The sequence below is a fragment of the Somniosus microcephalus genome, chromosome 4, assembly GCF_052327205.1.
Source record: "Somniosus microcephalus isolate GS21.2 chromosome 4, FLI_Smic_1.0, whole genome shotgun sequence".
NCBI classification, from domain to species: domain Eukaryota; kingdom Metazoa; phylum Chordata; class Chondrichthyes; order Squaliformes; family Somniosidae; genus Somniosus; species Somniosus microcephalus.
Genome location: NC_140990.1, coordinates 31,072,157 through 31,087,317, shown reverse-complemented (window position 1 = coordinate 31,087,317; position 15,161 = coordinate 31,072,157). Strand labels below are relative to the sequence as shown.

The window sequence follows — 15,161 nt, the reverse complement described above, 5'->3', positions numbered from 1 at the left end:
GTACTGACGTCTCCTTCTGAAAAGGGCATTGTTCACCTGGCGGATGCAGCAATGTTCCGCGAACTGGGAGATGTTGGCAATGTCCCCAGTAGTGGATTGGAAGGAGCCAGTGGCATCGAAGTTGAGAGCCACCGTCACCTTCACTGCCACTGACAGAGACGTCCTGCTCCTCAGCTGTGGCTGCAGATCTCTGCGAAGCAGGTGGCAGATCTCAGTGACCACCTCCCTTCTGAATCGCATCCTCCGAACACACTGCTTCTCAGACATGTTCGGATATGAGAACTGCTGGCAGAATACCCTGGGTGGGTAAGGCCTCCTGTGCCGACGCCTGTTGGCCAATCTCCGTCTGGCCATGACTGGCACTCTCTCACGGCGTCACTGATCCCTTTTAATGCAATGCAGAAAGCCAACGTTTCCACCCATTGCAGCCCCCATTATATGTGGCGACTCAAGGCTATGGCACTGAAAGTGAAATCCAAGTGCAAAGCTCTGGCCTGAAGCCACAAGTACCTGTGCAAGCGCTGAGTCAAAGCAGAAAGCTCTCTGCCTTTGTCTCTCTCCAAATATCCGTCTCTCACACAGAGGGATTGGCACAAAATGGCTGCCACTTATACTGCAGGAGGAGTCCCCTTTAAATAGCGCCCCCCGCGCCCCACAGCGACTGGGAACCGTTCCCCTCTACCAGTCGCTGGGGGCGCCAGGCGCAAAGAAGGGCGGCGCCACTGAATTTCCGGTTCGGGGCGCACAAAGGGCGTTGCACGATGAAATGATGTCAGGATCTGCGCGCGCAGCTGAGCGCGCGCAAAGGCTTTGCGCCGCCGCTAAATCTTTACTGAAGTTGGGGAGAGGCGCAGATCGCGCTGCGCCCGGCCGCTAGCCGCCTAGCGCCCCACATCTCCTCCTCCTAAGGCGCTAGCGGCTGGCGCAAACAACTGAATTTCTAGGCCTATGTGTCTTCTCGTATCATAGAGAAATTAAATATTCGACACACTGTGTTTGAAACAAAGCTGATTTATTACATATTTATTCAAAATATTAATCTCCAGTTAAGGGTGTTACGTCCGTGAATAATTGAGACACGGACAGCAGGAGTGAACAAAGTAAGTCTTTACTGGTGGAAGTCAATAGTGAAACTAAAAACACAGAGGCTCAAAAGTGCCTTTTATACAGGGGTGGTCACTGCCGGTACTGCAGTCTGAGACCAGTTATTCTCTGAAAGGTACATACACAACAATTCCTCCCCTTTTAGATAAACAGTACATAACATTCATTTAACAACTAAATGATAACTAGTTACAATCACAATTACTGTTGCTAGATACATTGGTTAAGTTTAAGCAATTATAAGTTCAGTCTTTGAGGAGGCTTCCTGATTCTGTCTGGATAATGCCTCTTTGGGGTATCAGGTTCTTCTGGCAATGTTGAGTCGAGATCAATGTCATTGTTTGGTTCATCTGCTTCCAATATTATCGGTTCTGCGGTAGCTGCAATTGGAACGTCGATTTCATTACCAGGTGTATCAGATCGTGGTGTGGAGTTGACGTTTTCCCGTGACTCTAGAATCTGGTCAGCATGGCGTCTTACAATGCTCTCCCCAACGTCCACGGTATACATGAGAGGTCCTTGTCGTGTACAAATCGTTCCTGGCTGCCATTTCTCAGTGCGGTAGTCCCGGGCCAAAACTGGTTGACCTATCTTAAAACTCCTGGTCGGCCTTTCATTCATATTCTGAAACTGCCTGTTCTCCACATCTCTTCGGACGTTTGGCTTAACCAAATCCAAGCGGCATCGTAGTCTTCGATTGAAGAACATCATGGCTGGAGTTTGGTTGGTAACCGCATGTGTCGCATTCCGGTAGGCAAACAAGAAGTTGTCCACCTTGTGTTGTAGGGGTATATCTTCATTACACATTGCCTTGATAGCCTTCTTGAATGTTTGGACAAACCTCTCGGCCAATCCATTAGTGGCTGGATGATATGGGGCAGATGTGTAATGCTTAACACCATTGTTCTTTAAGAACCTCCGGAACTCTTCAGACACAAACTGTGGTCCATTGTCAGAGCAAATCTGTTCAGGCAGCCCATTCCTGGCGAATATGGTTCGTAAAACTGTGATAGTTTTTTCCGTGGTGGTTGAGGACATTTTTATTACCTCTGGCCACTTTGAATGTGCATCCACCGCAATTAAAAACATCGAGTCCATGAAGGGACCAGCAAAATCAATGAGCACCCTTTGCCATGGAGATGAGGGCCACTCCCATGGATGCAGACGAGCTTGTGGTGGGGCGTTTTGGACCTTCTGGCATCCTGCACAGCTCTTGGTCATCTCTTCGATTTCTCTATCGATTCCCGGCCACCACACAAACGCTCTGGCTAAGCTCTTCATTTTTACCCCACCCAGATGACCCTCATGAAGCTCATTGAGCACTCTATCCATCAACTTAGGTGGAATTACTACTCTGGATCCACACATCAAGGTTCCTCTGCACACTGACAACTGTTCTCTTCTCGGCGAGAATGCTGGCAGCAGTGGTTCGCCATGTGCTGGCCATCCCTTCACCGTTAAATCATAGACCCGTGATAGTGTCGGGTCATTCCGTGTTTCCTTTTCTATGTTTGCATTCGTCACAGGGAGACATTCGACTATGGTCGAGTGGAATAACTCCATTGGATCCACTGCAAGGTCTTCTTCTTCCACCGTTGGCAACGGTAGACGTGACAATCCATCAGCATTTCCATGCTGTTTAGTTCCTTTGTACTCGATGTCATATTGGTGTGCCCCTAGGAAAAGGGACCATCTCTGCAGCCGTTGTGCTGTCATTATCGGTACGCCCTTCTGAGGGTTGAAAATGGAGACAAGAGGTTGATGATCGGTTAATAGAGTAAATTTTTGACCGTGCAGGTAGTGATTGAACTTCTTTACCCCCCACACTAGGCTGAGGGCCTCTCTGTCAATCTGGGCGTAGTTACGCTCGGCAGAAGTTAACGAGCGTGACGCAAAAGCTATCGGCCTCTCCAAACCATCAAGGAATTTATGTGACAGTACCGCCCCAATGCCATAGGGAGACGCATCACATGCCAGCCTGATTGGCAGTGCTGGGTTGTAGTGAGCCAATACTTCCCTTGAAGTGATTAAGTCCTTACTCTTCTGAAAAGCACGCTTACAATCATCGCTCCATTTCCATGCTACCCCCGTTCGTAGCAGGGCGTTCAGTGGGTGCAGAATTGTCGACAAATTCGGCAAAAACTTATGATAGTAATTCACCAATCCGAGGAATGACCTCAGTTGCGACACATTTTCAGGCGCTGGGGCCTTAACAACCACTTCAATTTTGTCAGGGGACTTATGTAACCCCTCTTCATCAATCACGTGGCCACAATACGATATCTGTTTCTTAAAAAATTCACACTTGGGGCGGTTGGCTCGCAGCCCATGTTCCCGTAGTCTAGTGAGCACCTGTTCTAGGTTGTTAAGGTGTTCACTGTCATCTTCACCTGTTACAAGGATGTCGTCCAAGTAACACTGAGTCCCCGGAATTCCTTGCAGGACTTGTTCCATCGCTCTTTGCCATATCGCCGGAGCCGATGCTACTCCGAATACCAATCGATGATACTGGTAAAGACCTTTGTGAGTGTTTATCGTGAGATACTTCCTAGAGGACTCCTCAACCTCCATCTGCAAATATGCTTGTGCTAGGTGAGTTTTTGTAAAACGCTTCCCTCCAGACAGTGAGGCGAATATGTCTTCTATCCTTGGAAGAGGATATTGTACTGTGTGAAGGACTGGGTTCACCGTCACCTTGAAATCCCCACAGATGCGAATCTTCCTTGGCTCCCCGGACTTATTGCTTAACGTTTTCTTCATGACAGGAACGATGGGTGTCGCCCACTCGCTCCAGTCGACCTTAGACAACACGCCCGCCTTCTCCAGATTCTCCAGCTCTGCCTCGACGGCTGGGCGAATTGCATATGGTACCGGTCTTGCTTTGAAAAACTTGGGAACTGCATTCTCTTCTATTTTTATTGAGGCGGTTACGCCTTTAAGCGTGCCCAGTTCTTGTTGAAATACCTCTTTGGCGTTAGCTAAGATTGTTGACAATCGTCCAGGAGTGACGTCTTCATCTTTTTTACCGTCCACCGTCATTGCATGAATGGAGTGCCAATCTAAGTTTATCTTCCTGATCCATTCCCGTCCCAATAACGGTGGTCCACCATTTGGCAGTATGTAGAGATACAATTTCCGTATTTTCTTGCCGTTGTATTCGACAGGCACCCTTATTTTTCCTCTGGGGTATACCTTTCGCCCCGTATACGTCGTCAAGACGATGGATGTCTCTCTCAAGGGTATGTGTGAAAATAGCCGCTCGTAGTCTCGTCGATTCATGATGGTTAGCGTTGATCCTGTATCCAATTCCATTTTAACTTGGGACCCTGCTATCATGAGGGTGACCCAAATGGTTCGGTGATCCTCTTTTGCGATTACATTGTGAAGTTTGAGACAGCTTAGTCTCCTGTTCCCGGATTCACTATCGCTCATCTGGTCTTCGGAACTACTGTCCGTCATCTTTTGTACTTTCTTGTACGGTTCCTTAGTAGCCTTTTTGTTGTCGCTGGTCTTCTTCCCAGACCTGCAAACTCGTGCAATGTGTCCCATCTTCCCGCATTGCCTGCATATTTTGTCTTTGGACCAGCAGTCCTTCTGGTCATGGTTAGTTCTGCCGCAGCGATAACATTTTGCAAATCCCCGTGTCATTTCGTGGGTGCCGTATTCCTGTGGTTTTTGTTGAATTTCTGCAGCTCCCCTGGCTGCTGCTTCATATGATACTGCCACGCTGAAAGCCTTATCTAGCGTCAGCTCTTTCTCTGAGAGTAACTTCTTCTGTGTTCCTTCACTCAGGAGTCCACAGACAAATTTGTCCCGTAGGGTATCTGCCAGTCCTGCTCCGAACTGGCAGTGCTTTGATAGCTTGCATAGTTCCGTAAGATACTCAGCATTGCTCTCATCTTTGTGCTGAGTTCTCCTGTGGAATTTAAATCTTTCTGCTATCAACAGCGGTGCAGGGTTTAAGTGTTCCTGTAGGACAGCAACAATTTCGTTAAAACTCTTCGCCTTCGGTTTGGCTGGAGTAATCAGGTCCCGCAATAGGCCGTACGTTCTAGCGCCCATTAAGTTTAGCAATATCGATGCCTTTTTCCCCTCCGCTATTTCGTTTGCCTCGAAATATACCTCGACTCTTTCCACATACGTGGTCCAGTCCTCTATTGTATTATCAAAAGCGGTGATACAGCCAGTCTTCGGCATCTTGCAAATCTAAAATGGCACCTCCAGCGCTTTGCCTTCTTCCCCGATTTAACAAAATGGCGCCTCCCGTGCTTTGCCTTCTTTCCCGCTGTTGTTAGCGCTGCCTTCCATGGTTTCTTGCGCGTTTAATATTGATTTTTTTTTTCTTTTATTATTTTCCCGTCGTGGAGCGGACCCTCTGGGACACTTCCCTCCCTCTTCTTAGGTCCGAACGCTGCCCGGCTCTGAAGCACCGGCCACGCCCTGTGTGCTCCACCCTCTCTCTCTCTCTTTGCTTCCCGACTCGCTGCCCGGCCCCGTTGAAAAGCCACCCGATCGAGCTTCAGCCCGCCGCAGCCCAGGAAGGATCAGTGCACTACCTGCCACCAGCCCGATTAGCTGGGAAACCACAGACCGAGGAACCAAGCCTGGCTCTGGACAGTCTCTCCTGCAAGTTTCCAATCCGACGATTTGGAGGGCGGTTGCCCACGGTCGACGCCCGTTTCTCGAGTTTCTTTGGATTTTATTTAAAAAAAAAATTCTTTCTTCTGGCTTCGACCTTCAATAACGTCGTCTGAGGTGCTGCCGAGTTGCAGGTAAGTTCGTTTCTTACTCGTCGCCAGTGTTACGTCCGTGAATAATTGAGACACGGACAGCAGGAGTGAACAAAGTAAGTCTTTACTGGTGGAAGTCAATAGTGAAACTAAAAACACAGAGGCTCAAAAGCGCCTTTTATACAGGGGTGGTCACTGCCGGTACTGCAGTCTGAGACCAGTTATTCTCTTAAAGGTACATACAGAACAAAGGGGGTTATTAGCATCAGCAGAAACAAACCCCAACTGTCAGAGTGAACATGGTTCAGTCCTGGATGTGGTTAACAGCAGCAATAACAGCAGAATCCAACCTCTGTAGTCGATCGTGAACTTGCTGGTATCTCAGCAGGTTGTATGACTGAGTGACTCCCTTCCCACAAATGGAGCAGGTGAACGGCCTCTTCCCAGTGTGAAGTCGCTGGTGATTAAACAGCTTGGATGAGAAAGTGAATCCCTTCCCACACTCAGAGCAGGTGAATGGCCTCTCCCCTGTGTGAACTCGCTGGTGTGTCAGTAGGGTGGATGACTGAGTGAATCTCTTTCCACACACGGAGCAGGTGAACGGTCTCTCCCCAGTATGAGTGCGTTGGTGGTTCTGCAGATCAGTTTTGCTTTTATACTTCATATCACAGTCAGAACATTTAAAAGTCCTCTCCTCTTTGTGAATACGATGGTGCCTCAGAAGGTGGGAGGATTGACTGAATCCCTTCCCACAGACGGAGCAGGTGAATGGCCTCTCCCCAGTGTGAGCTCCCTGGTGTGTCCGCAGGTAGGATGACTGAGTGAATCCCTTCCCACACACGGAGCAGGTGAATGGCCTCTCCCCAGTGTGAGTGCGACGATGCATTTCCAGCTCAGACGGGTAATTGAATCCCTTCCCACAATCCCCACATTTCCAGGGTTTCTCTGTGGTGCGGGTGTCCTTGTGTCTCTCCAGGTTGGAAGATCAGTCGAAGCCTCATCCACACACTGAACACGTGTATGGTTTCTCCCCACTGTGAATGGTGCGAAGTTTTTCAGATTGTGTAAAGATTGAGACAAACATTTCTCTTTCCACATTCAAAGTCCAATTATATTTAGGTCCTGATGAATTGCGTGACTGTCAGGTCTTGACGTGATGTTTGGTTTAAGTTTCCCGCCTGCAAATCCTCCCCTTCTAATATCCTGTAAAGGGAAGTTACACAAGTAAACACTGTAAATACAGGATCAAAATTCAGGACAGGCAATTCTAGTTGCTGTGAAACATTCTTTCCTCTCTTCTTCCCCAAAGCTGTAAATCCCCATCCCACAGACTCTCCCTCCTTCCCGTGCCGTCTCCAACATGTTTCCTGTCAGTCAAATTTTCTCCCTGCCCTGAAGGTGCTGATTCTGGCTGGGTTCAGTTCTACACTCACTGGTTCCCCTCCCTCTCCTCCCCTGAAGGTACTGACTCTCGCTGGGTTCAGTTCTACACTCACTGGTTCCCCTCCCTCTCCTCCCCTGAAGGTGCTGACTCTGGCTGGGTTCAGTTCTACACTCACTGGTTCCCCTTCCTCTCCTCCCCTGAAGGTGCTGACTCTGGCTGGGTTCGGTTCTACACTCACTGATTCCCCTCCCTCTCCTCCCCTGAAGGTGCTGGCTCTGGCTGGGTACAGTTCTACATTCACTGGTTCCCCTCTCTCTCCTCCCCTGAAGGTGCTGACTCTGGCTGGGTTCAGTTCTACACTCACTGGTGCCCCTCCCTCTCCTCCCCTGAAGGTGCTGACTCTGGCTGGGTTCAGTTCCACAGTCACTGGTTCCCCTCCCTCTCCTCCCCTGAAGGTGCTGACTCTGGCTGGGTTCAGTTCTACACTCACTGGTACCCCTCCGCCCCTGAAGGTGCTGACTCTGGCTGGGTTCAGTTCTACACTCACTGGTTCCCCTCTCTCTCCTCCCCTGAAGGTGCTGACTCTGGCTGGGTTCAGTTCTACACTCACTGGTTCCCCTCCCTCTCCTCCCCTGAAGGTGCTGACTCTGGCTGGGTTCAGTTCCACAGTCACTGGTTCCCCTCCCTCTCCTCCCCTGAAGGTGCTGACTCTGGCTGGGTTCAGTTCTGCACTCACTGGTACCCCTCCTCCCCTGAAGGTGCTGACTCTGGCTGGGTTCAGTTCTACACTCACTGGTTCCCCTCTCTCTCCTCCCCTGAAGGTGCTGACTCTGGCTGGGTTCAGTTCCACACTCACTGGTTCCCCTCTCTCTCCTCCCCTGAAGGTGCTGACTCTGGCTGGGTTCAGTTCTGCACTCACTGGTTCCCCTCCCTCTCCTCCCCTGAAGGTGCTGACTCTGGCTGGGTTCAGTTCTACACTCATTGGTTCCCCTCCCTCTCCTCCCCTGAAGGTGCTGACTCTGGCTGGGTTCAGTTCTACACTCATTGGTTCCCCTCCCTCTCCTCCCATGAAGGTGCTGACTCTGGCTGGGTTCAGTTCTACACTCACTGGTTCCCCTCCCTCTCCTCGGCTGAAGGTGCTGTCTCTGGCTGGGTTCAGTTCCACACTCACTGGTTCCCCTCCCTCTCCTCCCCTGAAGGTGCTGACTCTGGCTGGGTTCAGTTCTACACTCACTGGTTCCCCTCCCTCTCCCCCCCTGAAGGTGCTGACTCTGGCTGGGTTCAGTTCTACACTCACTGGTTCCCCTCTCTCTCCTCCCCTGAAGGTGCTGACTCTGGCTGGGTTCAGTTCTACACTCACTGGTTCCCCTCTCTCTCCTCCCCTGAAGGTGCTGACTCTGGCTGGGTTCAGTTCTACACTCACTGGTTCCCCTCCCTCTCCTCGGCTGAAGGTGCTGACTCTGGCTGGGTTCAGTTCCACACTCATTGGTTCCCCTCCCTCTCCTCCCCTGAAGGTGCTGACTCTGGCTGGGTTCAGTTCTACACTCACTGGTTCCCCTCCCTCTCCTCCCCTGAAGGTGCTGACTCTGGCTGGGTTCAGTTCCACAGTCACTGGTTCCCCTCCCTCTCCTCCCCTGAAGGTGCTGACTCTGGCTGGGTTCAGTTCCACAGTCACTGGTTCCCCTCCCTCTCCTCCCCTGAAGGTGCTGACTCTGGCTGGGTTCAGTTCTACACTCACTGGTTCCCCTCCCGCTCCTCCCCTGAAGGTGCTGACTCCGGCTGGGTTCAGTTCTACACTCACTGGTTCCCCTCCTCCCATGAAGGTGCTGACTCTGGCTGGGTTCAGTTCTACACTCACTGGTTCCCCTCCCTCTCCTCGGCTGAAGGTGCTGACTCTGGCTGGGTTCAGTTCCACACTCACTGGTTCCCCTCCCTCTCCTCGGCTGAAGGTGCTGACTCTGGCTGGGTTCAGTTCCACACTCACTGGTTCCCCTCCCTCTCCTCCCCTGAAGGTGCTGACTCTGGCTGGGTTCAGTTCTACACTCACTGGTTCCCCTCCCTCTCCGCCCCTGAAGGTGCTGACTCTGGCTGGGTTCAGTTCTACACTCACTGGTTCCCCTCTCTCTCCTCCCCTGAAGGTGCTGACTCTGGCTGGGTTCAGTCCCACACTCACTGGTTCCCCTCCTCCCCTGACGGTGCTGACTCTGGCTGGGTTCAGTTCTACACTCACTAGTTCCCCTCCCTCTCCTCCCCTGAAGGTGCTGACTCTGGCTGGGTTCAGTTCTACACTCACTGGTTCCGCTCCTCCCCTGAAGGTGCTGACTCTGGCTGGGTTCAGTTCTACACTCACTGGTTCCCCTCCCTCTCCTCGGCTGAAGGTGCTGACTCTGGCTGGGTTCAGTTCCACACTTACTGGTTCCCCTCCCTCTCATCCCCTGAAGGTGCTGACTCTGGCTGGGTTCAGTTCTACACTCACTGGTTCCCCACCCTCTCCTCCCCTGAAGGTGCTGACTCTGGCTGGGTTCAGTTCTACACTCACTGGTTCCCCTCTCTCTCCTCCCCTGAAGGTGCTGACTCTGGCTGGGTTCAGTTCCACACTCACTGGTTCCCCTCCCTCTCCTCCCCTGAAGCTACTGACTCTCGCTGGGTTCAGTTCTGCACTCACTGGTTCCCCTTCCTCTCCTCCCCTGAAGGTGCTGACTCTGGCTGGGTTCAGTTCTACACTCACTGGTTCCCCTCCCTCTCCTCCCCTGAAGGTGCTGACTCTGGCTGGGTTCAGTTCTACATTCACTGGTTCCCCTCCCTCTCCTCCCCTGAAGGTGCTGACTCTGGCTGGGTTCAGTTCTACACTCACTGGTTCCCCTCCCTCTCCTCCCCTGAAGGTGCTGACTCTGGCTGGGTTCAGTTCTACACTCACTGGTTCCCCTCCCTCTCCTCCCCTGAAGGTGCTGACTCTGGCTGGGAACAGTTCTACATTCAATGGTTCCCCTCTCTCTCCTCCCCTGAAGGTGCTGACTCTGGCTGGGTTCAGTTCTACACTCACTGGTTCCCCTCCCTCTCCTCCCCTGAAGGTGCTGACTCTGGCTGGGTTCAGTTCGACACTCACTGGTTCCCCTCCCTTCCCTCCCCTGAAGGTGCTGACTCTGGCTGGGTTCAGTTCCACAGTCACTGGTTCCCCTCCCTCTCCTCCCCTGAAGGTGCTGACTCTGGCTGGGTTCAGTTCTACACTCACTGGTTCCCCTCCCTCTCCTCCCCAGAAGGTGCTGACTCTGGCTGGGTTCAGTTCTACACTCATTGGTTCCCCTCTCTCTCCTCCTCTGAAGGTGCTGACTCTGGCTGGGTTCAGTTCTACACTCACTGGTTCCCCTCCCTCTCCTCCCCTGAAGGTGCTGACTCTGGCTGGGTTCAGTTCTACACTCAATGGTTCCCCTCCCTCTCCTCCCCTGAAGGTGCTGACTCTGGCTGGGTTCAGTTCTACACTCACTGGTTCCCCTCCCGCTCCTCCCCTGAAGGTGCTGACTCCGGCTGGGTTCAGTTCTACACTCACTGGTTCCCCTCCCTCTCCTCGGCTGAAGGTGCTGACTCTGGCTGGGTTCTGTTCCACACTCACTGGTTCCCCTCCCTCTCCTCCCCTGAAGGTGCTGACTCTGGCTGGGTTCAGTTCTACACTCACTGGTTCCCCTCCCTCTCCTCCCCTGAAGGTGCTGATTCTGGCTGGGTTCAGTTCTACACTCATTGGTTCCCCTCCCGCTCCTCCCCTGAAGGTGCTGACTCTGGCTGGGTTCAGTTCTACACTCACTGGTTCCCCTCCTCCACTGAAGGTGCTGACTCTGGCTGGGTTCAGTTCTACACTCACTGGTTCCCCTCTCTCTCCTCCCCTGAAGGTGCTGACTCTGGCTGGGTTCAGTTCCACACTCACTGGTTCCCCTCCCTCTCCTCCCCTGAAGGTGCTGACTCTGGCTGGGTTCAGTTCTACACTCACTGGTTCCCCTCCCTCTCCTCCCCTGAAGGTGCTGACCCTGGCTGGGTTCAGTTCTACACTCACTGGTTCCCCTCTCTCTCCTCCCCTGAAGGTGCTGACTCTGGCTGGGTTCAGTTCTGCACTCACTGGTTCCCCTCCCTCTCCTCCCCTGAAGGTGCTGACTCTGGCTGGGTTCAGTTCTACACTCACTGGTTCCCCTCTCTCTCCTCCCCTGAAGGTGCTGACTCTGGCTGGGTTCAGTTCCACACTCACTGGTTCCCCTCCCTCTCCTCTGCTGAAGGTGCTGACTCTGGCTGGGTTCAGTTCTACACTCACTGGTTCCCCTCCCTCTCCTCCCCTGAAGGTGCTGACTCTGGCTGGGTTCAGTTCTATATTCACTGGTTCCCCTCCATCTCCTCCCATGAAGGTGCTGACTCTGGCTGGGTTCAGTTCTACACTCACTGGTTCCCCTCTCTCTCCTCCCCTGAAGGTGCTGACTCTGGCTGGGTTCAGTTCCACACTCACTGGTTCCCCTCCCTCTCCTCCCCTGAAGGTGCTGACTCTGACTGGGTTCAGTTCTACATTCAGTGGTTCTCCTCCCTCTCCTCCCCTGAAGGTGCTGACTCTGGCTGGGTTCAGTTCTACACTCATTGGTTCCCCTCCCGCTCCTCCCCTGAAGGTGCTGACTCCGGCTGGGTTCAGTTCTGCACTCACTGGTTCCCCTCCCTCTCCTCCCCTGAAGGTGCTGACTCTGGCTGGGTTCAGTTCTACACTCACTGGTTCCCCTCCCTCTCCTCGGCTGAAGGTGCTGTCTCTGGCTGGGTTCAGTTCCACACTCACTGGTTCCCCGCCCTCTCCTCCCCTGAAGGTGCTGACTCTGGCTGGGTTCAGTTCTACACTCACTGGTTCCCCTCCCTCTCCTCCCCTGAAGGTGCTGACTCTGGCTGGGTTCAGTTCTACACTCACTGGTTCCGCTCCTCCCCTGAAGGTGCTGACTCTGGCTGGGTTCAGTTCTACACTCACTGGTTCCCCTCTCTCTCCTCCCCTGAAGGTGCTGACTCTGGCTGGGTTCAGTTCCACACTCACTGGTTCCCCTCCCTCTCATCCCCTGAAGGTGCTGACTCTGGCTGGGTTCAGTTCTACACTCACTGGTTCCCCTCCCTCTCCTCCCCTGAAGGTTCTGACTCTGGCTGGGTTCAGTTCCACAGTCACTGGTTCCCCTCCCTCTCCTCCCCTGAAGGTTCTGACTCTGGCTGGGTTCAGTTCCACAGTCACTGGTTCCCCTCCCTCTCCTCCCCGGAAGGTGCTGACTCTGGCTGGGTTCAGTTCTGCACTCACTGGTTCCCCTCCTCCCATGAAGGTGCTGACTCTGGCTGGGTTCAGTTCTACACTCACTGGTTCCCCTCCCGCTCCTCCCCTGAAGGTGCTGACTCTGGCTGGGTTCAGTTCTACACTCACTGGTTCCCCTCCCTCTCCTCGGCTGAAGGTGCTGTCTCTGGCTGGGTTCAGTTCCACACTCACTGGTTCCCCTCCCTCTCCTCCCCTGAAGGTGCTGACTCTGGCTGGGTTCAGTTCTGCACTCACTGGTTCCCCTCTCTCTCCTCCCCTGAAGGTGCTGACTCTGGCTGGGTTCAGTCCCACACTCACTGGTTCCCCTCCCTCTCCTCCCCTGAAGGTGCTGACTCTGGCTGGGTTCAGTCCCACACTCACTGGTTCCCCTCTCTCTCCTCCCCTGACGGTGCTGACTCTGGCTGGGTTCAGTTCTACACTCACTAGTTCCCCTCCCTCTCCTCACCTGAAGGTGCTGACTCTGGCTGGGTTCAGTTCTACACTCACTGGTTCCGCTCCTCCCCTGAAGGTGCTGACTCTGGCTGGGTTCAGTTCTACACTCATTGGTTCCCCTCCCTCTCCTCCCCTGAAGGTGCTGACTCTGGCTGGGTTCAGTTCTACACTCACTGGTTCCCCTCCCTCTCCTCGGCTGAAGGTGCTGACTCTGGCTGGGTTCAGTTCTACACTCACTGGTTCCGCTCCTCCCCTGAAGGTGCTGACTCTGGCTGGGTTCAGTTCCACACTTACTGGTTCCCCTCCCTCTCATCCCCTGAAGGTGCTGACTCTGGCTGGGTTCAGTTCCACACTCACTGGTTCCCCTCCCTCTCCTCCCCTGAAGCTACTGACTCTCGCTGGGTTCAGTTCTACACTCACTGGTTCCCCTTCCTCTCCTCCCCTGAAGGTGCTGGCTCTGGCTGGGAACAGTTCTACATTCAATGGTTCCCCTCTCTCTCCTCCCCTGAAGGTGCTGACTCTGGCTGGGTTCAGTTCTACACTCACTGGTTCCCCTCCCTCCCCTCCCCTGAAGGTGCTGACTCTGGCTGGGTTCAGTTCTACACTCACTGGTTCCCCTCCCTCTCCTCCCCTGAAGGTGCTGACTCTGGCTGGGTTCAGTTCCACAGTCACTGGTTCCCCTCCCTCTCCTCCCCTGAAGGTGCTGACTCTGGCTGGGTTCAGTTCTACACTCACTGCTTCCCCTCCCTCTCCTCCCCTGAAGGTGCTGACTCTGGATGGGTTCAGTTCGACACTCACTGGTTCCCCTCTCTCTCCTCCCCTGCAGGTGCTGACTCTGGCTGGGTTCAGTTCCACACTCACTGCTTCCCCTCCCTCTCCTCCCCTGAAGGTGCTGACTCTGGCTGGGTTCAGTTCTACACTCAATGGTTCCCCTCCCTCTCCTCCCCTGAAGGTGCTGACTCTGGCTGGGTTCAGTTCTACACTCACTGGTTCCCCTCCCGCTCCTCCCCTGAAGGTGCTGACTCCGGCTGGGTTCAGTTCTACACTCACTGGTTCCCCTCCCTCTCCTCGGCTGAAGGTGCTGACTCTGGCTGGGTTCTGTTCCACACTCACTGGTTCCCCTCCCTCTCCTCCCCTGAAGGTGCTGACTCTGGCTGGGTTCAGTTCTACACTCACTGGTTCCCCTCCCTCTCCTCCCCTGAAGGTGCTGACTCTGGCTGGGGTCAGTTCTACACTCACTGGTTCCCCTCCCTCTCCTCCCCTGAAGGTGCTGACTCTGGCTGGGTTCAGTTCCACAGTCACTGGTTCCCCTCTCTCTCCTCCCCTGAAGGTGCTGACTCTGGCTGGGTTCAGTTCCACACTCACTGGTTCCCCTCCCTCTCCTCCCCTGAAGGTGCTGACTCTGGCGGGGTTCAGTTCTACACTCACTCGTTCCCGTCCCTCTCCGCCGCTGAAGGTGCTGACTCTGGCTGGGTTCAGTTCTACACTCACTGGTTCCCCTCCCTCTCCTCCCCTGAAGGTGCTGACTCTGGCTGGGTTCAGTTCCACACTCACTGGTTCCCCTCCCCCTCCTCCCCTGAAGGTGCTGACTCTGGCTGGGTTCAGTTCTACACTCACTGGTTCCCCTCCCTCTCCTCCCCTGAAGGTGCCGACTCTGGCGTGGTTCAGCTCTATATTCACTGGTTCCGCTCCATCTCCTCCCCTGAAGGTGCTGACTCTGGCATGGTTCAGTTCTACACTCACTGGTTCCTCCCTCTCCTCCCCTGAAGGTGCTGACTCCGGCTGGGTTCAGTTCTACACTCACTGGTTCCCCTTCCTCTCCTTCGCTGAAGGTGCTGACTCTGGCTGGGTTCAGTTCTACACTCACTGGTTCCCCTCTCTCTCCTCCCCTGAAGGTGCTGACTCCGGCTGGGTTCAGTTCTACACTCACCGGTTCCCCTCCCTCTCCTCCCCTGAAGGTGCTGACTCCGGCTGGGTTCAGTTCTACATTTACTGGGTCCCCTCCCTCTCCTCCCCTGAAGGTGCTGACTCTGGCTGGGTTCAGTTCTACACTCACTGGTTGCCCTCCCTCTCCTCGGCTGAAGGTGCTGACTCTGGCTGGGTTTAGTTCTACACTCACTGGTTCCCCTCCCTCTCCTCCCCTGAAGGTGCTGACTCTGGCTGGGTTCAGTTCCACACTCACTGGTTCCCCTCCCTCTCC

At 53.9% G+C, this 15,161-nt stretch overlaps 2 pseudogenes; one reads left to right on the top strand and one right to left on the bottom strand.

Moving 5' to 3' along the window:
* Positions 1 to 15,161, top strand: part of LOC147118542 (uncharacterized) — an 84,613-nt pseudogene that overhangs the window by 49,482 nt on the left and 19,970 nt on the right.
* LOC147118544 (uncharacterized) lies at positions 5,835 to 6,835 on the bottom strand (annotated as a pseudogene).